General features: G+C 40.2%; 1 long non-coding RNA gene across 8 annotated transcripts in view; it reads right to left on the bottom strand.

The window, feature by feature from the left end:
• Positions 1-26008, bottom strand: part of LOC102413604 — a 347952-nt gene that overhangs the window by 192658 nt on the left and 129286 nt on the right. The window lies entirely within an intron of this gene.

Here is a 26008-nt window from a genome sequence, read left to right as displayed (position 1 = left end):
AGTCTCATTCATTGCTATTGGGAGTGAAAAATTATATAATCCCTTGGGAAATAGTTTGGCAGTTTCTTACAAAACCACACTCTTTCTTTTCATATGATCCAGCAATCATGCTTCTTAATATTAACCCAAATGAATCTACAATTTATGTCCACACAAACCTGCACATGGATGTTCATGGTAGCTTTATTCACAATTGCTAAAATTTGGAAATATCCAAGATGCCCCTCAGTAAGAAAATGAATTAATGGTGCCATATCCAGACAATACAATGCTATTTAGTCCTAAAAAGAAATGATCAATCGAACCATGAAGACATGGAGGCAACTTAACTGCATATTACCAAGTGGTGGAAGATTGTAACCAACACCTCACTCTGATATCAGACATGGATAAAGGGGAGGTTGTATGTAATATGAGAACTCCCCATACTTTCTGTTCTATTTTGCTGTGAACCTCCAACTGCTCTAAAAATAAAGTTCATTAAATTTTTAAAAAGCGTGGAGTGATTGCCTATGTTACACTGAAACTAATATTTTATCACAACTTGTCTTCCTATGAAGGAGGAGAAAGTGGTTTCATGTTTATATTCCTTACCTCTAGAACAGCTGGCTCATAACTCTTACTCTATTTTCTAACATTTCCATCATTTTATGTCTCCTATTATTTCTGTAAATAGCATGTGTTAAATAAGAAAACAACTGCTTTCAGAGTAACAATCAAAAGTTTTACTTAAAAAGGGACCAAGATTATTTCAATTGGTACCCTGGAGACTATGTAGTTGGAACTCTTTGAGAAATCCTGACTACACCAGCCTTGCTAATCTAATCTCTCTTCTCATTACTTATCTATTCCAAATTCCATTAATTTCCTAGCTTGACTATGGCGTGAGCTTTCCAGAAGTCTTTGTAAGATTTTCTGCTTTATGGTACTTCCTGCATACCATTCAGTCTGTTTTGCCTCTGAAGGCCTGTTCATAAGACAGAATGCAAGAGAGAAGATGAGTCAGATTCTGTCACTGACAGCAGTTCATCGTTAATAATGCTAATAGTTACTTATGAACGACCAATCATGTGCCAGACACCATGTTAGGTGTTCAAATAAAAGTAAGTATTGTGCCCTTTATAGCTGAGGAAGAGTTTCCTGGTGACTCAGATGGTAAAGAATCTGCCTGCAATGCAGGAGACCTGGGTTTGATCCCTGGGTTGGGAAAATTCCCTGGAGAAGGGCAAGACTACTCACTCTAGTATTCTCGCCTGGAGAATTCCATGGACAGAGGCACCTGGAGTGCTAAGTCCATGGGGTCACAAAGAGTCAGACACAACTGAGCAAGTAACACATATATGCATACATAGCTGAGGAAACCAAGCCTCAGAGAAGGTTCACAACTTACAAAAGTCCACAAGGCTGGATGATTTTCTGGATCCTCTGTTTGCAAGTGTCAGAAATAAGACTCCAACTCATTTTGGTGAAAAAGGATAAAGTTTGCCTCAATTCCAAATTTAAATACCAAATTCCAAAGTTTAAACAAGCAGACCAAACGAATGAAAGTCACAAAGGCAGCGTGGCTTCAGGAATACTAAGAACCAGCAACTCAAAGTTCAAGTTTTTTCTGGGTCTCTCTACTCTCTCTGCTCTTCTCTGCATGTGTCACTTATTCCTTCTTATTGCAGACAAGTTTTTTGCCTTTGGGAGGGAACTGGGCTACCAATGGCTCCAAAGAGTTATATCTTAAAATGTCTGTCCCTGGAAAGATATTCTCTTTGCACTCATCAATTCAAAAAACCCTGGCAAAGAAAGTTCTATTCATCTTGTTGACTCCTCTGGGTTAATTAACTCTATTACTTAAAAAAAAAAAAGAAAATGTGGATGACAAGAAATGGAAGTGGAACTGGGAGGAAGATCCCAGAAAATTGAAGACTATTCTCATAAGGCAAACTCAGAGATGTTCACTATAAAAACCATAATGCAATAATATATAATAATACAATTATTATTCTTATTATGTAGATGAGGAAAACAAAAGTTAAGCCATTAAAATAAATAAAAGTGTAACTTTGGAAAAGGAAATGGCAACCCACTCCAGTTTTCTTGTCTAGAAAACCCCATGGACAGAGAAGCGTGTCAGGCTATAGTCCATGGGGTTGCAGAGTCAGACAAGATTTAGTGCCTGCTGCTGCTGCTGCTAAGTCGCTTCAGTCGTGTCCGACTCTGTGCGACCCCATAGACGGCAGCCCACCAGGCTCCCCCGTCCCTGGGATTCTCCAGGCAAGAACACTGGAGTGGGTTGCCATTTCCTTCTCCAATGCATGAAAGTGAGAAGTGAAAGTGAAGTCGCTCAGTCATGTCCGACTCTTAGCGACCCCATGGACTGCAGCCTACCAGGCTCCTCCGCCCATGGGATTTTCCAGGCAAGAGTACTGGAGTGGGGTGCCATTGCCTTCTCCGGATTTAGTGACTAAACAACAACAAAAGTGTAAGCTGCTCAACACAACCCAAGAAATAAGTATCTGGGACTGTTCACTGTGCTTCTGTCCATTCCATTGTATCTGTTTCCAGCCGGAAGAACTGAGGGTGGCACAGAAAAAGCCCTTGCTAGTGGAAGGGTGATGCACAGTATCTCACAGGACCAAGTTGATGCCAGTGGAACTAGAAGTCCACAGATTGAATCAATGGCCAATCTCTCTGGCATCCATCCTCTTAAGATAATAAGACATAAACCATGAATATAGAATAAGAGTAGTGATATTAATTGATTACTGTCTTTATGCAGTGAAATCCGCTTATTTATTACATAAAATAAAACTCTGAAAAATAGGAAAAGATCATCACCGTTTCATATAAGAGGAACCTTAGAGAAAGAGAGGTGAAAATATCTGCCTAAAACCATGGCTGATATTCCAACCTATATAAAACCAGCTTCAAAGTTTCAGTGAGTTCCAAACATCTACTTCCAAAGAGAAGAAGGCAGAAAAGAACAAACAAAGATTCTCCCAAATAAAAATGGTAAATAACACTAGTGGTATTTGCCTTGATCTCAGCTGGATGAATGAAAGCAAAGGAAACAACAGACACTTACGATCTCAGCAGAGTCGGAGTCCTAGCAGCTGAGAGCAAGGGCTTAAATCTGACGTCAAGACTCCAAGTATTAATAGACACCAGGGATACAGTTAAACAAGAGTCTTCCAGCTGAGAAGCTTATATCTTCACTGAAAAAATAGACCATATTTTTATGTAAAACAAATAAACAGATAATTTATGTTTTGAGTGCATGCATGCATGTGTGCTAAGTCATTTCAGTCATGTCTGACTCTTTGTGACCCTAGGGATTATAGCCTGCCAGGCTCCTCTGTCCATGGGATTTTCCAGGCAAGAATACTGGAGTGGGTTGCCATTTCCTTCTCCAGGGGATATTCCGGACCCAGGGATTGAACCTGCACCTCTTAGGTGTCCTGCACTGGCAGGTCAGTTCTTTACCACCAGTGCCACCTGAGAAGCCCAATTTATGTTTTACTATTAATACATATGATGACATTAAAACAGGAAACTAGTAGCAGCAAGTGAATGCGGATGCTGGGTTGTTTAGTGTCCTCAGAGAAGATCTCTCTTAGCAGGAGATGTGCATTTAGTTCTGAATGATAAGTCAAAGGCAGCTAAACAGAAATCTGGGTGGGGTGGGAGGCAAGGAGGTGGGGAAAAGGATTATTTCAAAGAGAAAGAAGATCAAGTACAAAGACTCTGATCAATTCAGTTCAGTTCAGTCACTCAGTTGTATCCAACTCTTTGCGACCCCATGGATTGCAGCAGGCCAGGCTTCTCTGTCCATCACCAACTCCCAGAGTTTGCTCAAACTCATGTCCATCAAGTTGGTGATCCAACCATCTCATCCTCTGTCGTCCCCTCCTCCTCCTGCCTTCAATCTTTCCCAGCATCAGGGTCTTTTCCAATGAATCAGTTCTTCACATCAGGTGACCAAAGTATTGGAGCTTCAGCATCAGTCCTTCCAATGAATATTCAGGATTGATTTTCTTTAGGATTGACTGGTTTGATCTTCTTTCAGTCCAAGGGACTCTCAGAGAGTCTTCTTCAACACCACAGTTCAAAAGCATCAATTCTTCAGCACTCAGCTTTCTTTATGGTCCTATACATGACTACTGAAAAAAACCATCGCTTTGACTAGATGGACCTTTGTCAGTAAAGTAATGTCTCTCTGCTTTTTAATTTGCTGTCTAGGTTGGTCATAGCTTTTCTTCCAAGGAGCAAGCATCTTTTAACTTCATGGCTGCAGTCACCATCTGCAGTGATTTTGAAGCCCAAGAAAATAAAGTTTCTCACCATTTCCATTGTTACCCCATCTATCTATTTGCCATGAAGTGATGGGACCAGATGCCATGATCTTGGTTTTTTGAATGTTGAGTTTAACAAAGACTCTGAGAATGGAACAAGGCTGATCTGTTTATAGGGCAGAAAGAAAGCCAGAGTAGCTGGATCTCAGTAGCTGAGTTGAAAAATAGAGAGGGGCTTTGAGAGGGGAGCCTCCTCTTGATCCTGTAGTGCTTAACAGGCAAAGGCAGGAGTTTGACATTTTTAATAGGAAGTTAATGGATATTTTTATCTGGGAAATGATGAGATCTGATTTGTATCGTAGAATAATGGTTCTGAAGGAAGAGCCCACCTGAAGGCATGGAGATCAGTGAGGCTGGTAGAAAAATAGACCGGATAGGGTGGAGACTTGAACTCAGGTTTTAGCCATGAGATTTGTGCACAGTGGTCACACCCAGGGCACATTTTGGTGAAAAAGCATACAAGGTTGTATGTAGACTGTGAAGAAAAGAATCAAAATCCCCAAATCTTGGATTTTTGGCCTGTAAATGACATTTACTGAGATAACAAAACCTTATGAGAGAACAGATACAGTAGGTGGGTGGGGGGTGGGATGATACTTTTGTTTTGCCCATGTTATGATTAGTATGCCTATTAGACAGCCAAATGGAAAGGTCAAGTATGCAGTTAAGTGAATAATCTGCAAGTCAGGAAGGGGACTAGGACAGAGATATAAAAGTGAGAGTTTTCCATTTACAGGTACATTTGCACTAAATTCGTACCCTAGGGAGACACTGTGGATAAATAAACCAGAAAGATAAAGATAGAGCCCTGTGTCACATCAAAATTTAGAGTGCCGGGGAAGAAAGAGCCAATAGTAAGTAGCTCAAGGTGTAGTGTGTTAGGTGGTAGGAAAAGAGAGGGACTGAGTCACAGAAGTCTAAAGAAAAATATGTTTCAGGAAGGAGAAACAGGTCAACAATGATAAATGTTACTGAAAACTAGAGATCAAATAAATAAGAATAGAGACATCTGGATCATCATTCTTTCCACTGCAAGCCACAGAGACCCAACTGAGAGAATTTTGAACAATTTGGAAGTTATCTCAGTTATCTAGACCCTGGGCTGTCCCAGGGATCCTTAATTCAGAGGGTTAACAACACTAACAAGAACCAGATACCTTCCAATGATGATGAAGGTTCTGAATCCACTGAGTGTTCACTCTATGACAGGCATTGTTCTAATCATTTATTATTTTTCTAAATCTCATTTAATCCTCACAACATCCTTACAAGGTAGGTATTATTTTTATACCCATTTCATAGTTTAAAAGACAAGGAACAAGACAAGCCTGAAAGAGCCAGGCTTTGAACCAAGTCAATATGATTCTAGATTCTCTGTCCTTCAGCACTGTATTATGTGGTGATTTACAGAGAAATAGGTGAGGCTAAAAGATGAGGACATGATGACGGAGGAGAAGACATTTGGAGGCAGAGACATGAGAGCTACAAGGCAGGGTGAGGGATGATAAAGTCAAAGACATGCACGTCAAAGAATCTGGGGTTTTAAGGGAGGAAGAAGGAGGGACAGCCTGGAAGTGACAGTGGGGAGCAAGGCTTACAAGGCACAAAAGCATTTGAAGCATTTCCGACCAAAAGGACAACATAAAAAATAACTTCAAATTTGGGCATTTAGAGGACTTGGCAGTTCCTGAGGGTTCTGTCCTCATCGCTGTATTTTTATCCCAGGATAGGAAGTTCTTATGAAGTCCTTGTCCTCTAGTCCAGTCTAGCCAAGAATCATACTCAGTTTTGGAGTGAAGCTATCAGGTTAACCAAGAGGATATCAAAATGAATTATTTTGGGAATGGTTCTCAGCATGATACTCCCATGAAAGTATTTAAAAAACAGTAACAACAAAGAAAAAACTCTCACATGTAGGGATTTTTCTATTTTGTGATAGATTGCAAACAATGTAACTAGATGCAAATTTTCAAATGTAACTTTCCATGACAGGTTTTAAAATAAATAAGTGAACTGTTTTTCAAAACCAGTAGACATAGCTCAGGGGTCAGCAAAGTGCAGCCCATGGGCCACTTGTGTTTCTATGGCCTGAGAGTGAAGAATGCCCTTTACACTTCTAAGAGGTATGAAAATATAATCAAAGACAATTAATATTTAGTGACAGGTAAAAATTATATAAAATTCAAACTCAATATGAAATAATTAAAATCTCATGACACATCAACATTAACAACTGGACATTTGCAAAACATTGTGATGACAGATGACATCAAATAAATGAAGTCTTACTCCAAAAGATTCCATTTTTGTCATTCTATTACAAACAAGTGCACTTGATTATTATTGTATTTTTAATTTCATCAGTAAAATATAATGGACATTTGTTTTCCCTTGTATTACAGAGGTACCTACATAACCTCAATTTCACCTGTTAGCCTGAAAAAGTTAAAAGTTTGGCTATCTGACCCTTTATAGAAAAACCTTCACTGACTTTTTGTTATAGATAATAGGTAGGCAAAATTTATATTACTTAGGTATCACAATAGAAGTCTTATGGATGTGATATGTGGATGTCTGTCTATAAATGTAAGCATTTGATCATATATTCATTAGGTCAGCAAGCATTTATTGAGCACCTGCTGTATACCAGAAAATGTCTTGCTTGCTGAGGATACAATGGTCATTGCTCTCAAGGAAAACAGTCTTATTTTATTGTCATGATAATTCTGGTAGAATTTAAGAAGAACAAGCAATTTCTACAAAGTTTTCCTGTGAATGACTATGTCTTTCTCTTTCTCCCACTCCATTTTCAGCTATCATTGACTACTGAATTTCATGTTTCTACATAAGTCTAGCAATTCACTGTTTTTCTATTTAGGATGTAAAATGCCAGTAAGCAAATGTGACATCTCTCCCCTACCTTTAATTCCACTGGAATGTGTTGAGACTTCCTCTTCTATGCTTACCCCCTATTATGTCACTGAATTGGTAGGGGTCCTGGCATGTCACTTGGACAAACTCATTCACGGGAGGTGCCTCTGCCAAGTGGAACTGAGCACTATCCATTATCGTAGCAATTGCATTGCTCATCCTCAGAATCAAGTTCCAAAGTCATTTTCTTGTTTTCCAGTAGCTAACTCTTGTCCTTTGCTTTCTAAATTGCCTCTGACAACAATGGTTCTACAGGATTTCAGTGTGGGTTTAGGAGACTGAACAGCCAATGGATCTGGGGCATTCTTATAGCATGCAATCATAACTTGTGTTTAGTTTTCATAACAAAATCTTATCCAAAACCATCTCAAAGAAGCCAAAACCAATCCAAAACCACTTCCTAGGTCCACATTGCGTAACAGATAGATGTGCTCTTTCCCACCACAAAATGAAGGGCAGTCGGTAGCTAGATGCCTAATGGTGAAAGTATTTGTCTATCATGTTTAAGCTACAAAAACTGCAAGATTTCTGATTCTGTGCTTGTTTCTGGCTCCAAGATTTCTGGTTCAGTGTTTATTAAACAACATTTTTCTATTCATAGGCATCGCTGTTCCTTCTGTGACTTCTCGGGAGTCTATTGCTCTTTCTCTTCAGTTCAGTTCAGTTGCTCAGTCGTGTCCAACTCTTTGCGAGCCCATGGACTCGCAAAGCACACCAGGCTTCCCTGTCCATCCCCAACTCCCAGAGTTTAGTCAAACTCGTGTCCATTGAGTCAGTGATGCCATCCAACCATCTCATCCTCTGTTGTCCCCTTCTCCTGCTGCCTTCAATCTTTCAAAGCATCAGGGTCTTTTCAAATAAGTCAGTTATTCGCATCAGGTGGCCAAAGCATTGGAGTTTCAGCTTCAGCATCAGTCCCTCCAATGAATATTTAAGACAGATTTCCTTTAGGATTTACTGGTTGGATCTCCTTGCAGTCCAAGGGACTCTCAAGAGTCTTCTCCAATACCACAGTTAAAAAGCATGCATTCTTTTGTGCTCAGCTTTCTTTATAGTCCAACTCTTCCTTCACATTCTAACAAAATATAACTATTGTGGGAGTAGTAACATGGGGGATTTAAGTCTTTCACTTGATACCCACAGATCAAGAAATAGGGAAGAAAAAGAGTATGTTAAAGAACTGCATTGATAGAAACGAAGGAACTAGGGGGCATGGAGCTTAAATAATTTAAATATTTAAACGTTAAAATGTTTTTTCTTATTTCTCAAGTATCTTCCTTCCTTAAGCTCTCTCAGCACCATTGAGCTTCTGTGTCTCAGAAATAGCAAAGATTTGGGAATTTTTACTGGTTCAGTAATCACCCCTCTTCCAAAATGTCTTCTGTAGCAGCAATGAGATTATCTGAATCCTGAGTCCATGGGAAAGAAATCTTCATTCTTTTCCTTTTCAATTACAAGTACACATGACTGGGAGGTCTCTTGTGCTGTAGCCGGTGCACTTCGTACAGAGGGCAGGGTTTTGGCAATAATGGAACCGGAAGGGATAAAAGAATGAATTAAAGAATAGAGCAGATAGAAATTAGAAAAAATTTTTTAAGTCAGAGAAAAACTAAGTGTGTAGGGAGGTTAGGATCACATGGAAACACAGCAAGCAGAGGCCCAGATGATACAAATTTGATTCCAGGCAGTCCCATACCCTGCCCCACCACGCCCTCCAGCCCCAAAATGACATTTCTTCCATTGCTTTACGATGGTCTCTAAAACTGCCAGCATTAACAAAACTCTCTAGGGATATAATTTTAAAAAGATATTTTAACTTAATAAGACCAATCAGATGCCACTTTGGTATAAAAATAACATGCAAATGGTAAATAAGTGCTTGAGCTTGGGTTAAGCCTTATCTACACCCTCTACCTTCAAAATAAGAGTCTTCAATCAACAACACTTTCTGCATTCCACATCTCTGGGAAGGCACCCTGGCCTCTGTCACACTCTTTACAGAGTCATTCTAGATGCTTCTGTCTCCCTCACCATCTTCCCATACAATGGCACAAGCAATCACCAAAATGTACAATTCCTATTTCCTAAATATCTCCCAAATCTGTCTCCTCTTCCCTACCCACACTTCCACTATTTCAATCTAGGCTACTCCATCTCTCATGTGGATTTCTGACATAAATAGGACTAGGTAGTCCTATTCCCTGAATCTACCTAGAAAAGAGACTTTTCTAAATTACAAATCTGATCTTGATACCTTCTTGAATAACTTTCTCATGGGTTTCCTACAGGGAGTGCTCACACTCACCCCTGGGTTACAGCACACTTGTTTAGTGGCCTGTCCAGAACAAACTCCAGAGCATAGTTAGGGGTTGTCACGCTCTGCCACAGTGACATTCCTTGCAGTGTTTTATGCTGTCTCATGACTCTGCATCTTTGTGGTGATACAGATATTCTTGTCTATCCTGTGAAAACGGTGTGCTCCATGTACATGAGCACCATGTCTTTTTATTGTTATAGCCATGGTGTCTGACACAGTGTCTGGCACGTGGCACAATGAGATGGGGACTGGTAACTTCTAAAGCACGTGGACTATACCAAAAGGAGACAGTGTGTGCAGTCTGAGCACAGGCACCACAGTGATGAGGGCACAGCTACCTCTGACAGTCACAGAAAAACAGGAAGTGTCCCAAAAATTGGGGCCAAGGGAAGAAGGATAGGATGAGTGATGGGCACCAGGAGAAAAACATGAAATGCTTAAAAACAAACTGTCTAGTGCCTACTTTGGCAGAGGGCTGGCCCTGATGTGAAGGGTGGCTCAAAGGGAAATGACTGCCCAACATAGGAGTAAAGAATACCAATTATTTTCCTCTTAAGTAGGGCCAGACCAACTCAGCATAAAACCAGAGGATGGGCACTGCTTTCCTGGAAGGAAGCTGATGGTGCTGATGCCATCGGCTGGGTTGACTAAGGAGACATGATCCAGGAGCCACCCAGCTGAAGGCTGGTATACCACAGACAGACATGCTTCTAAGACCTGCGGCAATTAGGAATTCAAGGTTAGCCCCAACTTTTCAGATGAAGCCTTCTAATTTTCCTTTTCCCTCCCCCGAGCTTCTTCCAGGAAACCTGCCTTGTCCTCTGCTGTGGTTGGAAAAGATCAAATGTGCCCTTTACCGAAAAGGCAGGGCTTTCCTCTCTCCCCTGCTCCTTCATGTGCACCCCCATGTGACGGCTCATACAGGGACACTCCCGGGGCCTCTGACACAGAGCTGTCTCAACTCTGTGTCTCTGATCCTTTGTCTCGATTGAGGGCACACCAGGTCAAGACAGAAGGCCAGAGCTGCTGGTCCAAGACGGTTAATGATGATAGAATAAAGTCACCATAAAAAACCATCATTTTGAACAGAATTTTTTTGAGATAAATTTTGAGCTCAGACAATTCAGGGATGCTTTTGTGCAATACCTTCATAATTTCACTCATGCCAACTTCAACCAAAAACTTTATCAGAATAATGAGGCAAAAATCAGGGGGTGGAAAATGTGGTCTATTCTCCAAAGTGCAAAAAAAAGAAAGAAAAGTTGTTGAAAGAGGAGAAAGCAGTTTGATTCCACCCTGATACCCAAGCTTTTCTCCTAGAATTTCAATGAGATTTCTAAAGTTGGCTAAACGTTCTCCCACTGCAGCCCAGGAGCACACAGGAGAACTTTCCAGTAGGTATCATCTATATATTCATTGTCTCCATTCTGCCCAGTTGTATCAGTCCTTATAACCTGTATATTATAGAACCATTCCCCTTTTACTTCTGTCCCTCTCATCAGCTTGTGGACTTCTGGGAGACAGGAATGTATATCAGTGATCTCAGCTTGTCACCACTGGGTCACCCTTTCCTTCCAGAGATGGTTTCCTGTGTGTCACTGCTGGGCAGGGACATGGCTTATTTCAGCATATAAGACAAGAAGAAGACAATGGGCATGTACTGGCTTCTTGTCTGCTTTGGCCAAAACATTGGCAGGTCACATATTTCCATGCCCCAAGTTTGTTTGCAGATACATACACTGTTGCCTTTTCTGAAATCTTCATTTTTCTCACAATGAGTTAAATACTGCACGTGGAAGGATTTACTCTCTTGGTGTCAGCCCATGAGAGGGCTATGAAGGGGCAGGTGCTATGAGCACGTAACAAGATTTTAAGCCTGAGGTATCATGTGATGGTGGTGATGCTGGCCTAGGTCATTGCCCTCACTCACAACAGGCACAGCCAAACTTGTACAGGATCCCATTAGTAGCCCCAGTGAGGCCAGGAAATGCAGGGTAGCCCCAAAAGTGGAGTAACCACGGGGTCACTACAGAACATTCCTGAAGGGGAATATACTGGGTTTGATAAATCACAGGGTTCGTGACCCAAGGAACAACTCACTTTCCTTGATGATCCCACGGTATTTTTAGCCATTGAGCTGGTTAGTTCCCTGTCTGGATATTATTCCTTTTTTGTTTGCTCGACTCTTGATCCTTCCTTCCTTCCTTCCTGCCTTCCTGCTGTGAAATGGTCTGTTTACTGTGTATTGCTAAATCACTACCATATTTACTTGTGTTTTTACAGCCAAGATGCTCACAACCCTTCTTTTTTTCCATCTGGAAGGAAAAACCATTACCTAAAAAAGAAAAAAAAAAGCATGTCTCTTACATGAACTGAAATGTTTCATTTTATTTTCTACCCCATCTGAACACTTGCAGCTTATCAGGTATTGTGAAGCACATTAATATATATTATCTCATTTAACTCACCATGTTGATTGCTAGAGACTTGTTCTTATCCTCAGTTTTATTTAGGGGGGAATAAGCACAGAGAAGGCAATGGCACCCCACTCCAGTACTCTTGCCTGGAAAATCCCATGGACGGAGGAGCCTGGTAGGCTGCAGTCCATGGGGTCGCTTAGGGTTGGACACAACTGAGAGACTTCACTTTCACTTTTCACTTTCATGCATTGGAGAAGGAAATGGCAACCCACTCCAGTGTTCTTGCCTGGAGAATCCCAGGGACGGGAAGCCTGGTGGGCTGCCATCTATGGGGTCACACAGAGTCGGACACGACTGAAGCAACGCAGCAGCAAGCACAGAGAAACTTTCTCGAGGTTAGCTGCTAACATGTGTTGCTGCTGCTGCTGCTGCTAAGTCGCTTCAGTCATGTCCAACTCTGTGCGACCCCATAGACAGCAGCCCACCAGGCTCCCCCGTCCCTGGGATTCTCCAGGCAATTAGAGCTAGAATTTGTACCTGGGTTAGTGCGACTCCTCTTAGCTATTAATTTTCCATAACTTTGAAGTCTGTATCTTCATTTCCCATCACTCCCTCCAAGTCTGTGCATCAGTTTCAAAAGAATTCCTGACCTAGGGAATTGTGTATCACACAAGACCACAGAAATCATAGATCTCCTCAGCTTGCATCTTACAGATGTATGTAGATCATAGAGAACAAGAGTATTTACAAGATGTTAAAGCTACTTCATGCTATCTCAAACCAATTAGATTTTCTGGTCCTCTTGTGGGTCTCTTGTTCTTATTACAACACTGACTTCTCCTGTCCCTTATATTTTTACTATAATTTTCTGACGAGCAGTATTTCTTTTCCTTCATTCAAGAAGCTCTGCTTTGCCAAAGGAGAATGAAACCTCTCAGAAGGAGAAATCCAAATATATCATTTGACACCATTATGCATGCAGAGACACAGTAAGCCTTCTGGATGCTTAAGACGTCTTGGTTATGAAAAATGATTATGTAAATGAAGATAATTCATACTTCCTCGCTTTATAAATTAGCCCTCGGAACTGACTTGGCTGGTGAATGAGACTAAATACAAGCAAGGCCAACGATAAGCAAACATCAAATGAAGTGATATTTGTTTTGGATGACCTCTCACGTCGTTTCTGGCCTTTCCAGACCTCCTGGCATTCATCATCTTCTCTGCTCACCTGTCACCTGCTCAAAGTATCACACCAAATGGCTGTCCAAACACACTGTTTACCACCTTCTCTTTCAATTCCATTACTCTCTCTTCTTCCCTCCCCCAATTCTCATTCCCTAAGCTGGATGATTTCCCTCAAGGGTTAGAGGGCCTCTACCATTCTTTCGCATGTTCTCCTGTTCCTTTTCCTATGTTCTAAGAGCACCTGTGACTTTCCAGTACCGCCTCCAACCCACTCCTGACAGAAGACTTCCAGCAGAATGGGGCATTGCTGTGATCTGGGGATCTTTCTAGGGCTTTTCTCCCATGACTACTACCTGGTCTACACTTAGCTGTTTGCATGTCATTTCTGCTCTTTTAGGAGGCTAATGGATTTATTAATTTAATTATTAATATTTTTAAAATAAATTTTGATTAATTTTATATAAATTTATTAAAATAATACAAATTTTTGTTAATAATTACATCATTAAATTATTATTGTTTAGCTGCTAAGTCATGTCCAACTCTTTGTGACCCCATGGACTGTAGCCCACCAAGCTCCTCCATCCATGGGATTTCCCAAGCAAGAATACTAGAGGGGGTTGCTGCTTCCTTTTCCAGAGGATCTTCCCAACATGGAAACTGTACCCACATCTCCTGCTTGGCAGGCAGTTTCTTTATCACTAAGCCACCTGGGAAGCCCAAGGGCTCCTGCCAATGCAGGAGACACAGGAGACTCGAGTTCAATCCCTGGCTTAGAAAGATTCCCAAAGGAGGAAATGGCAACCCACTAGAGTATTCTTTCCTGGAAAATCCCATGGACAGAAAAGTCTGGAGGGCTATAGTCCTTGGGGCTGCAAAAGTGTCACACACGACTTAGCAACTAAGCATGCATGTATGGTAAATTATTGACACTCATACTTGTTAACTGGAGTAGGAGATGACACCCCACTCCAGTACTCTTGCCTGGAAAATCCCAAGGATGGAGGAGCCTGGTAGGCTACAGTCCACAGGGTGGCAAAGAGTCGGACATGACTGAGCGACTTCACTTTCACTTCACACTTGTTAATATTATTTAAATGTTATTTGAATAGTATTAATTTAATATTATTATTATGGATTTCATTAAATAAATATTGGTTAAATAAAATCAACAATCTAATCCCTGCCAATGTGTGAACTCCCTGACAGGTCATCCCACACAGTAATCAAGTTCAAAAGCACAGGTGTAGGTCCGGAAGACACTCTAGGAGTGATGACATTTACAAGCAGGTAGCAAGCCCAGTTTCTCAAATTCTGTCAGGGAGACCAGTCACTGCCAGCATCTTCTGACTCCAAAGTTAAGGTTATTTATCCAAGTCTTGCTAATTATCACATCATCCTCATTATGTCTATTATGGCTCATTCCAAAATAGATGGTTTATCATCTCATGAGGTAGTGAAACGTTTATTTTTCCTTTCATTTTTAGGGTTTATTTTTCAATTTAAAAATAATGCAAGTCTGTTCTAATAATGAAATATAAGAATACTCAAAGATATAAGGAAAAGATTAACAATCTCACTCTACCTCATTTTTACTCCATCAACCCTCAAGTAATCAATGTTAATAGTTTGATGTGAATTCTTCCACCCCTTCCTCTATGATCAATACATATATATTTGAAATAAATATATATGTTCATGCAAAGATATAAACTACAAATAAAATATTTTAATTATGCTCTAAACATGGGGTCATATTATGTGTATGGATCCCATGCTTGCTTTTGTTCTTAATAAAACGTCATGGACATCCCTCTGGTCATTATAATCTATATTATGGAATACTATAATGTAGTCAATTTTCCTTCTATTCCATCTGTTTCCACTTCTATTGTCACTACAAATAACAATATAGGAAATATCATTAACCATAGTTTTCCATCTCAGAGGCTATTGTTATCTATAGGATATGTTTCCAAAAATGAGATTGCCCAGGTCAAAGAATACATACATTATTTTCTGGAAAAGACTGGTTAAAGCAACTCAAACTCTCCTTGACAACATCTGAAAGTGTCTGTATTCTTAGAAGACTTATAATATGATAAAAACAACTGATAAAAATATTATGTGAGTTACAAACATACGATAAGTCCATGTGGGCTTGTGTCTAATAGTGAGACATTAGAGACATTTAAATAGTGAGACAATGAGACATTTAAAACAAAGGGTTGGTGGTGGAAGGAAGAGAGCCAGCTTTCAAGATGTATCCCAGCATTTTTACATAGGATAAAGCTCTTTGGAAATAGCACCAATGACCTTTCCTGGTATGTGAAAGTAGAGGTGGACATTTTATAAAGGATGAATATAGCTTTAAAGAAGAGGGTGGAAAGAGGAAAGATGATGTTGTTGCCAGGCAACCTAAAGAAACTTGCTCTGATTGGATGTATGTCAAATGAGGATGAGATGGTTGGATGGCATCGCCAACATAATGGACGTGAGTTTGAGCAAACTCCAGGAGACAGTGAAGGATGGGTAAGCCTTGCATGCTGCAGTCCATGGGGTTGTAATGAGTTGGACATGACTTAGCGACTGAACAACAACAATGAATAATTTAGCCAGATATTAAGGAACTTTACCAAAGTTTTACAGATAGAAAAATGCAGTGATGGGATTTAAATGGGAGGCTATGTGGCTTAAAATCTCATACAAATTCAACCACACTAGGTGACTTCTCAGCTGTTCTAGTACCGTAGTAATTATAACAGCTGTGATGATCAGTTCTATGTGTCAACTTGACTGAGCCATGAAGTGCTGAGATACTGATTTAAACACCATTCTAAGTGTATGTGTGGGGTGTTTATGGGTGAGATAAACCATAGGTAGACTGAGTAAAGCAGATTGCCCTTCCCAATGTGGGTGGGCTGCCTCCAATCTATGGGGGACCTGAAGAGAATGAAAGACAGGGAAGAGAGGATTCACTCTCTCTGTTTTCAAGATAGGACACTGACCTCTCCTGCACTTGGACTGGAACTTACACAACCAGCTCACCTGGTTTTCAGGTCTTCAGACTCACATAGGAACTATTCGACTGCTCTGCTGGGTCTCCAGAAGATCATGGATCTTCTGAGTCTCCAGACTGTATGAGTCAATTCCTTATAATAAATACATAATATCTATCCTATTGGTTCCGTTTCTCTAGAGAATCCTGACAGTAAAATAGCCAACCTGTATTGGTTAATTCATAGGAAACATGAATTACTATGTTTAAAGCACTGGATGCTGATAACTTTTTTCAAACTATCTCATTTACACCATACAAAAACCCTAGGAGGTAGGTACTATTATCCCATTTTACAAATAAGGAAAGTAAGATTCTGAGAACTTTAAAAACTTGGACTGGCACAAATGATTGAACTAGTATCCTAGAAAGTAGAAGTATAGGGATGCTGCTGCTGCTGTTGCTGCTAAGTCGCTTCAGTTGTGTCCAACTCTGTGCAACCCCACAGACGGCAGCCCACCCGGCTCCCCCGTCCCTGGGATTCTCCAGGCAAGAACACTGGAGTGGGTTGCCATTTCCTTCTCCAATGCATGAAAGTGAAAAGTGAAAGTGAAGTCTCTCAGTTGTGTCCAACCCTAAGCGACCCCATGGACTGCAGCCTACCAGGCTCCTCCGTCCATGGGATTTTCCAGGCAAGAGTACTGGAGTGGGGTGCCATTGCCTTCTCCGGAAGTATAAGGATATGAGGGCTCAAAAACCAAACTCTTCACTTCTGTGACTTTTTTCTCCTAAAAGCAGTTTAATATATCTCTCCCTCTTCATTGTCACTGCTATTATCCTGGCCTTCTGTATTTCACCCTGTGCTTTATCTCTTCTCTTTCTATTCCCATTACAAAGGTAGATATTTCATCTTATGTATCTCTAGCTCAACCAGGCATTAAGATCTTTTAGACTCGCATCGCTTACATCACCTGCATTGGCAGGTGGGTTCTTTACCACTAGCACCACCTGCGAAGCCCCAGATAAATGCATAGACAGTTGTATATCCTCTCCCATCCTGGGGATAGATTATTCACCAGAAATACTTACAGCTTCACCCCAAGCAATCCATGGACAGAGAGATGCAGTGATAAAAAATAAAAATAAAAAAAGTAAATCACTACAGTGAAATCATTACAGGCAGCTCAATAATTCTGTGACTCTCTGAGTTCCTCTACTAAGTTCCTGGTGAGAGATTCTACAATTAACACAAAAGGGGTAGTCAAACGAACCTAGGTTTGTTTGTTAGCTTGTTTGTATTGATATTAAACATAATATAGAGTTGGAACTGGTTATGGACAAGGAAAGTATCTATTTATTCATCCTGTGAAAGTGAAAGTGAAGTCGCTCAGTCGTGTCTGACTCTTTGCGATCCCATGGACGGTAGCCTACCAGGCTCCATGGTCCATGGGATTTTCCAGGCAAGAATACTGGGGGGGCTACCATTTCCTTCTCCAGGGGATCTTCCCAACCCAGGGATTGAACCCAGGTCTCCTGCATTGCAGACAGATGCTTTACTGTCTGAGCCACTAGGGAAGCCCTCTTCATCCTGTAATCACACCCAATCCCATATCTTAGCACTAAATCTAAAGAAGCTATTCCTTGTCATTAAAATTTAAACCATGATATATCACATAGTGTGTATACATACAATGGTGTTATGTGATTTGAAAAGTCATTTATTTATTTTAGGGAGGGGCACAGCTTTTTAAATATCTCAATTTTCTACAAATTAACATGATGGTGAGAATTTCAAGGAAGTTTCCAATTTCAGAAGAAATTGGCCAATATCTATTCAAACCCCAAATTTGTAACCACAAAAGTTGATTCCTTTGAAAAGGACATTTTTTCCCCTTCCCACAGACAAGTCAGCTGAGCAACCCTACACATGGTGAGACTCAAGAACCAATGGAAAAAAAGGAAATAAACCATAGGCTTCTTTCCAATGTGCCAGGAAAGAGACAGTGGCGAGAACTTTAGACACTGGAATTTGGTAGGGCAACAGCACATTTATAAATTGCAGTTCATTCTTGGAGAATCACTAGGTTCCACTCCTCTTAATATCTCCTCCTGTTGGTTTCTAAAGATGGCTATTCAAAAAAGATACATCTACAATTAATCTATGACAAAGGAGGCAAGAATATACAGCAGAGAAGACAGTCTCTTCAATAGGTGGTGCTGGGAAAACTGTACAGCTACATGTAAAAGACTGAAATTTGAATATTCTCTAACACCATATACAAAGATAAACTAAAAATGGATTAAAGATCTAAATGTAAGACCAGATTCTATAAAACTCTTAAAGGAAAACATAGGCAGAACACTCTATAACATAAATCACAGCAGTATATTTTTGGATTCACCTCCTAGAGTAATGAAAATAAAAACAAAAATAAACAAATGGAACCTAATTAAACTTAAAAGTTTTTTTTACAACAAAGGAAACCATTAGCAAAACAAAACCAAACCCACAGAATAGGAAATATCTGCAAAAGATGTGAACAACGGACTAATGTCCAAAATATACAAACAGCTCAATAAAAAAAGGAAAAAAGTTCAATTTTTAAAAAATGGGCAAAAGATCTAAAGAGACATTTCTCCAAAGAAGACATACAGATGACCAGAAAGTACATGAAAGGATGCTTACCATCACTAGTTTTCAGAGAAATGCAAGTCAAAACTGCAACGAGGTATCACATTATACCAGTTACAACGGCTATCATTGAAATGTCTGCAAACAGTAAATGCTAGAGAGGGTGTGGAGAAAAGGGAATCCTACACTGTTGGTGAGAATGTATATTGGTAGAGCCACTAAGGAGAATAGTAAGGAGGTTCCTTAAAACACTAAAAACAGAGCTACCATACAATACAGCCATCTCCTCCTGGGCATATATATGAGGAAACCTGTAAAGAAAAATGACCCCAATGTTCATCACAGCACTATTTACAATAGCCAAGACATGGAAGCAACCTAAGTGGCCATCAACATAGGAGTGGAAAAAGAAGATGTGGGACATATATACAATGGAATATTGGTCATAAAAAAGAATGAAAAATGTCATTTGTAGCAACATGGATGGACCTAGAGATTACCATATTCAGTGAAGTAAGTCAGACTAAGACACATATCATATGGCATCATTTATATGTGGCATCTTAAAAATGTTGCAAATGAACTTATTTACAAAACAGAAAAAGACTGACAGAATTAGAAACCAAATTTATGGTTACCAAAGGGGAAAAATGGTAGGAGAGAGGGATAGATTAGGAGGTTGGGATTAACATATATATACTGCTATATATAAAATAATCAACAAGGACTTACTGTATAGCACAGAGAACTCTACTCAATACTCTGTAATAAGCTATATACAAAAAGAGTCTGAAAAATAATAGATATGTGTATATGTATAACTGAATCACTTTTGTTGTACACCAGAAAGTAATTCATTGTAAATCAGTTATACCCTAATATAAAAATTAAAATTACAAAAATACATCTGCTGCTAGCTGCTAAGTCACATCAGTCGTGTCCGACTCTGTGCGACCCCATAGACGCAGCCCACCAGGCTCCCCTGTCCCTGGGATTCTCCAGGCAAGAACACTGGAGTGGGTTGCCATTTCCTTCTCCAATGCATGAAAGTGAAAACTGAAAGTGAAGTCGCTCAGTTGTGTCCGACTCCTAGCGACCCCATGGACTTCAGCCCACCAGGCTCCTCCATCCATGGGAGTTTCCAGGCAAGAGTACTGGAGTGGCATTATTTATTTTGTGTGAAAAAAATAATTTAGTCTACCCGAGATAAAAATAGTGTGCCTTATCGATAAACAAGCCACCAAAGTTTTATTTCTGGCCAAACTTTTTTCTCTTTCAGTGAAAAAAAAAAATCAATACAGAATCTGACTTGGTTTGTATTCAGTGCAACTATTCTCTCTTAAATTATGTAAGCCACTTTATCTTTTATCTTCTCCAACTAAAGTGAAACTGATATTTACTTATATGCTACCTTTCACCTAGTCGCTAAAGACATTTTGCATAGCATCCACCTAATTAAATCAGATAGACAAAATGAGAGGATGGGGGCAGTGCTGGCTTCAGGTTCATGACTTCCCCTGAAGGGCCAACTGAGGAAGACCTCAGGATGGTCATCATTGACGCTCTATGTATGTCAATAGAGTCTTTGGTCTGAGGGTTGTAGGTGGAGCTTAACTATGCCTGGGAAGCCCAAGTGCTGGTGTGCTGTGTAACCCTGTGTAAAACAGTTGGTAAATGTGTTCTTTGTTTTAGAGGTCTGTTATATATTCTATTATGTTATATATGTATTATATATAATATATATAGTGTATATATATATATATTTGGATACATATTTTAGATATATAGATCCAAAATCTGGACTTCCCTGGTGGCTCAGTGGTAAAGAATCTGCCTGCCAGTGCAGGAGACACAGGTTTGATTCCTAAGATCCCCTGGAAAAGGGCACAGCAACCCACTCCAGTATTCCTGCCTGGGAAATCTCATGGACAGAGGAGCCTGCTGGGTTACAGTCCACAGGGTTGCAAAAAAATCGGACATGACTTAGCAACTAAACAAAAACAACAATCCAATATCCAGTGGGAAATCTTAAGAAGAAATATGACTTGGGGAACAATGGGGAACTTGGAAAAATCCCCTCCACTTAGTCTCTGTGGCCTCAACTCATTCTCATGAATGCAGGATGAACCAGAAGCTCTTTCTTCTCTGTTCCTTCTCTCTAATAACAGTGACTCTGTGTTCTTTGACCGCCCCTTTCCCGAAGACCGCCCCTCAATGTTCTATTCTCAGCCATGTGCCCTTCTACTTCTAGTCTTCTGCCCCCTGAATGATCTCCTGGAAAACACGGCAAGTGGCACACATAAAAGCAAATATAAAGTTATTATTTCTGTGCATAAAACTGGGGCTCTTTATCACCTGCCAAATAAAATTCAAGTCCCTGAGACTGACTGAGAACTGATTAAAAATCATAGCTAGAAATTTATATTCCTATAACAACAACAACAACAAAAAGCTCAAAATCAAAGATAAAATGATTATCCCAAGAAGTCAGAGGTGCAAACTAAATGTGACACAGAGAAAGTAGGAAAATAAACGGGGGTAGAAATTAATGGGAGTGAAAATATACAGTAAAGACAATAAACCGCCCAAAGGTTAGCTCTTTGGAAAGACTAATTAAATTGATAAACCTCTAGTGAGACTAATTAAGAGAAAAGAGACAAAAAAAGGCACAAATAATTGCTAATGGAGATGAAAGCAGACCATTGTTACTTGTTCAGACATTCAAAATAAAATGAGGACATTATAGGATTACCAGAAAAATATAGGATGTGGTTAAATCTGAATTTTAGAAAAGTAACTGATCATTTTTTAGTATACATATGGCCCAAATATTGTTTATCTGACAAATATCATAACAGTTTTATCCCTGTTAGAGAAATTGAAACCATAATTAAAAATTTTCCATACCAAACCAAAGACTTCAGGTACACATGGAATTACTGAGAATTGCATCAAATCTTCAAGCAAAAAATCTGACCAATCTTACACAAAACTCTTGCAGAGAATAGAAAAGCAAGCAAACACTTTCCAATTCATTTCATGCAACTGACATGAACTTCATAAGACAGACCGAACATTATAATAAAAATAAGTTCAGTCATTTCACTTATTTAAATAATATAAATAACATAGCTATAAAGACTATACAACACAAGAAAGCTGAGTTTATTTTAGGAAGGCAAATTTAGCTTAACATTTTGAAAATCAATGTTATATTCCACATTAATAGAATAAAGGAAAAAAATGATAAGACCATATCATATACAGAAAAAAGGTTGTGATAAAACTTATGCTTACAGAAGTATATTTTACCCATAACGTGCTCGGACAACAGTGTGAAGGGTTGACACTGAGTGTGTTTAAAGTGATCAGAAGTACTGGGTTGGCCAAATGTTTGCTGGGGTTTTTCAGAACATCATATGGATGCTTTGGGCCAACTCAATAAATTGAATTAGCAATTTCAGACTTGTTCCAGGAGAAAATAATTTCAAGTACATAAAAATGCAATATCTCCTAGAGGAGATACCCCACGTCCAAGGTCAGGAGCAGCAGCCATGAGGAGATACCCCACGCCCAAGGTCAGGAGTGGTGGCTGTGAGGAGATACCCTAGATCCAAGGTAAGGAGCAGCGGCTGCACATTGCTGGAGCAGCCATGAAGAGATACCCCACATTCAAGATAAGACAAACCCAGTAAGACAGTAGACGCTGAGAGAGGGCATCAGAGGGCAGACAAACTGAAACCACAATCACAGAAAACTAGCCAACCTGATCACATGGACCACAGCCCTGTCTAACTCAGTGAAACTAAGCCATGCTGTATAGGGCCACCCAAGATGGGCGGGTCATGGTGGAGAGGTCTGATAGAATGTGGTCCACTGGAGAAGGGAATGGCAAACCACTTCAGTATTCTTGCCTTGAGAACTCCATGAAGAGTATGAAAAGACAAAATGATAGGATACTGAAAGAGGAACTCCTCAGGTTGGTAGGGCCCAATATGCTACTGGAGATCAGTGGAGAAATAACTCCAGAAAGAATGAAGGGATGGAGCCAAAGCAAAAACAATACCCAGTTGTGTTTGTGACTGGTGATGGAAGCAAAGTCCGATGCTATAAAGAGCAATATTGCATAGGAACCTGGAATGTTAGGTCCATGAATCAAGGTAAATTAGAAGTGGCCAAACAGGAGATGGCAAGAGTGAATGTTGACATTCTAGGAATCAGCGAACTGAAATGGACTAGAAGAGGTGAATTTAACTCAGATGGCCAGCATATTCACTACTGTGGGCAGGGATCCCTTAGAAGAAATGGAGTAGCCATCACAGTCAACAAAAGAGTCCAAAATGCGGTACTTGGATGCAATCGACAGAATTTTCTCTGTTCATTTCCAAGGCAACCCATTCAATATCAAGGTAATTCAAGTCTATGCCCCGACCAGTAACCCTGAAGAAGCTGAAGTTGAACGGTTCTATGAAGACCTACAAGACCTTTTAGAAGCCCCTAGACCATTCAGGTATGACCTAAATCAAATCCCTTATGATTATACAGTGGAAGTGAGAAATAGATTTAAGGGACTAGATCTGATAGAGTGCCTGATGCACTATGGACAGAGGTTCGTGACATTGTACAGGAGACAGGGATCAAGACCATTAGCAAGGAAAAGAAATGCAAAGAAGCAAAATGGCTGTCTGAAGAGGCCTTACAAATAGCTGTGAAAAGAAGAGAAGTGAAAAGCAAAGGAGAAAAGGAAAGATATACCCATTTGAATGCAGAGCTCCAAAGGATAACAAGGAGAGATAAAAATGCCTTCCTCAGTGATCAGTGCAAAGAAATAGAGGAAAATAATAGAATGGGAAAGACTAGAGATCTCTTCAAGAAAATTAGAGATACCAAGGGAACATTTCATGCAAAGATGGGCTCAATAAAGGATAGAAATGGTACGGACCTAACAGAAGCAGAAGATATTAAGAAGAGGTGGCAGGAATAAACATAAGAACTGTACAAAAAAGATCTTCACGACCCAGATAATCATGATGGTGTGATCACTCACCTAGAGCCAGACATCCTGGAATGTGAAGTCAAGTGGGCCTTAGAAAGCATCACTACAAACAAAGCTAGTGGAAGTGATGGAATTCGAGTTGAGTTATTTCAAATCCTGAAAGATGATGCTGTGAAATTGCTGTACTCAATATGTCAGCAAATGTGGAAAACTCAGCAGTGGCCACAGGACTGGAAAAGGTCAGTTTTCATTCCAATCCCAAAGAAAGGCAATGCCAAAGAATGCTCAAACTACTGCACAATTGCACTCATCTCACACATTAGCAAAGTAATGCTCAAAATTCTCCAAGCCAGTCGTCAGCAATACATGAACCATGAACTTCCAGATGTTCAAACTGGTTTTAGAAAAGGCAGAGGAACCAGAGATCAAATTGCCAATATTCACTGGATCATCGAAAAAGCAAGACAGCTCCAGAAAAAACATCTATTTCTGCTTTATTGACTATGCCAAAGCCTTTGACTGTGTGGATCACAATAAACTGTGGAAAATTCTGAAAGAGATGGGAATTACAGACTACCTGACCTGTCTCTTGAGAAATCTGTATGCAGGTCAGGAAGCAACAGTTAGAACTGGACAAAGAACAACAGATTGGTTCCAAATAGGAAAAGGAGTACATCATGGCTGTATATTGTCACCCTGCTTATTTAAGTTCTATGCAGAGTACATCATGAGAAACGCTGGGCTGGAGGAAGCACAAGCTGGAATCAAGATTGCTAGGAGAAATCTTGATATGTAGATGACACCACGCTTATGGCAGAAAGTGAAGAAGAACTAAAGAGGCTCTTGATGAAGATTAAAGAGGAGAGTGAAAAAGTTGGCTTAAAGCTCAACATTCAGAAAACTAAGATCATGGCATCCGGTCCCATCACTTCATGGCAAACAGATGGGGAAACAGTAGAAACGGCTGACTTTATTTTTTTGGCTCCAAAATCACTGCAGATGGTGACTGCAGCCATGAAATTAAAAGATGCTTGCTCCTTGGAAGGAAAATTATGACCAACATAGACAGCATATTATAAAGGAGAGACATTACTTTGCCAACAAAGGTCTGTCTAGTCAAGGCTATAGTTTTTCCAGTGGTCACATATGGATGTGAGAGTTGGACTAGAAAGAAAGCTGAGCACTGAAGAATTGATGCTTTTGAACTGTGGTGTTGGAGAAGACTGTTGAGAGTTCCTTGGCCTGCAAGAAGATCCAGCCAGTCCATCCTAAAGGCGATCAGTCCTGGGTGTTCATTGGAAGGACTGATGTTGAAGCTGAAACTCCAATACTTTGACCACCTGATGAGAAGAGCAGACTCATTTGAAAAGACCCTGATGCTGGGAAAAATTGAGGGCAGGAGGAGAAGGGGACGACAGAGGATGAGATGGCTGGGTGACATCACCGACTCAATGGACATGGGTTTGGGTGGACTCCGGGAGTTGGAGATGGACAGGGAGGCCTGGAGTGCTGTGGTCCATGGGGTCAGAAAGAGTCAGACATGAGTGAGTGACTGAACTAAACTGAACAAAAAATGCAAATTTGGAAATATTTTTACGGTAAATTCTAGCATATTTGACATAGGGGATCATTTTTAAATACCCTCTTCCTTGACATAAGAAAATTATTTGGAGTAACACAACTCAAAATAAAAAATAATAATGGTCAAAAATGGAAATAGAAGTAATTTTTCATTTTATAGAGCCTTTATATTGTTTTGTGATGATCCCTAACCAATATTGTAGTTGGATCGGTTCTTGTGGTTCTTATTAAGACCGTGAGATGTCCTCAGCAAAAAGGAGCAGAAAACTAGAAAAAAAGAGGTTTATTATTCATAGGTCCTGGAAAGTAGGTGGCACACCTGGGACCACGCAGTGAGGTTGCTGCAGGGTGCGGGGAGCGGGTAAGGAAGGGAGGGAGAGGGGAGGGGGAAGGAGGAGAGAAAGAAAAGAGCACATCTGGCCTGGGATTTTGCTTTTACTGGTGGCTTCAGAGGCTTCCCTAGTGGCTAAGACCATAAAGAATCTGCCTGCAGTACAAGAGACACAGGTTCAATCCCTAGGTCAGGAAGATACCCTGCAGAAGGGAATGGCAACCCACTCCAGTATTCTGGACTGGAGAACCCTATAGACAGAGGAGCCTGG

The sequence above is a fragment of the Bubalus bubalis genome, chromosome 15 (genome assembly GCF_019923935.1).
Source record: "Bubalus bubalis isolate 160015118507 breed Murrah chromosome 15, NDDB_SH_1, whole genome shotgun sequence".
In the NCBI taxonomy this organism is placed as follows: Eukaryota; Metazoa; Chordata; class Mammalia; order Artiodactyla; family Bovidae; genus Bubalus; species Bubalus bubalis.
The sequence above is the reverse complement of the archived record's forward strand: the minus strand, read 5'-3'. Positions and strand labels throughout refer to the sequence as shown.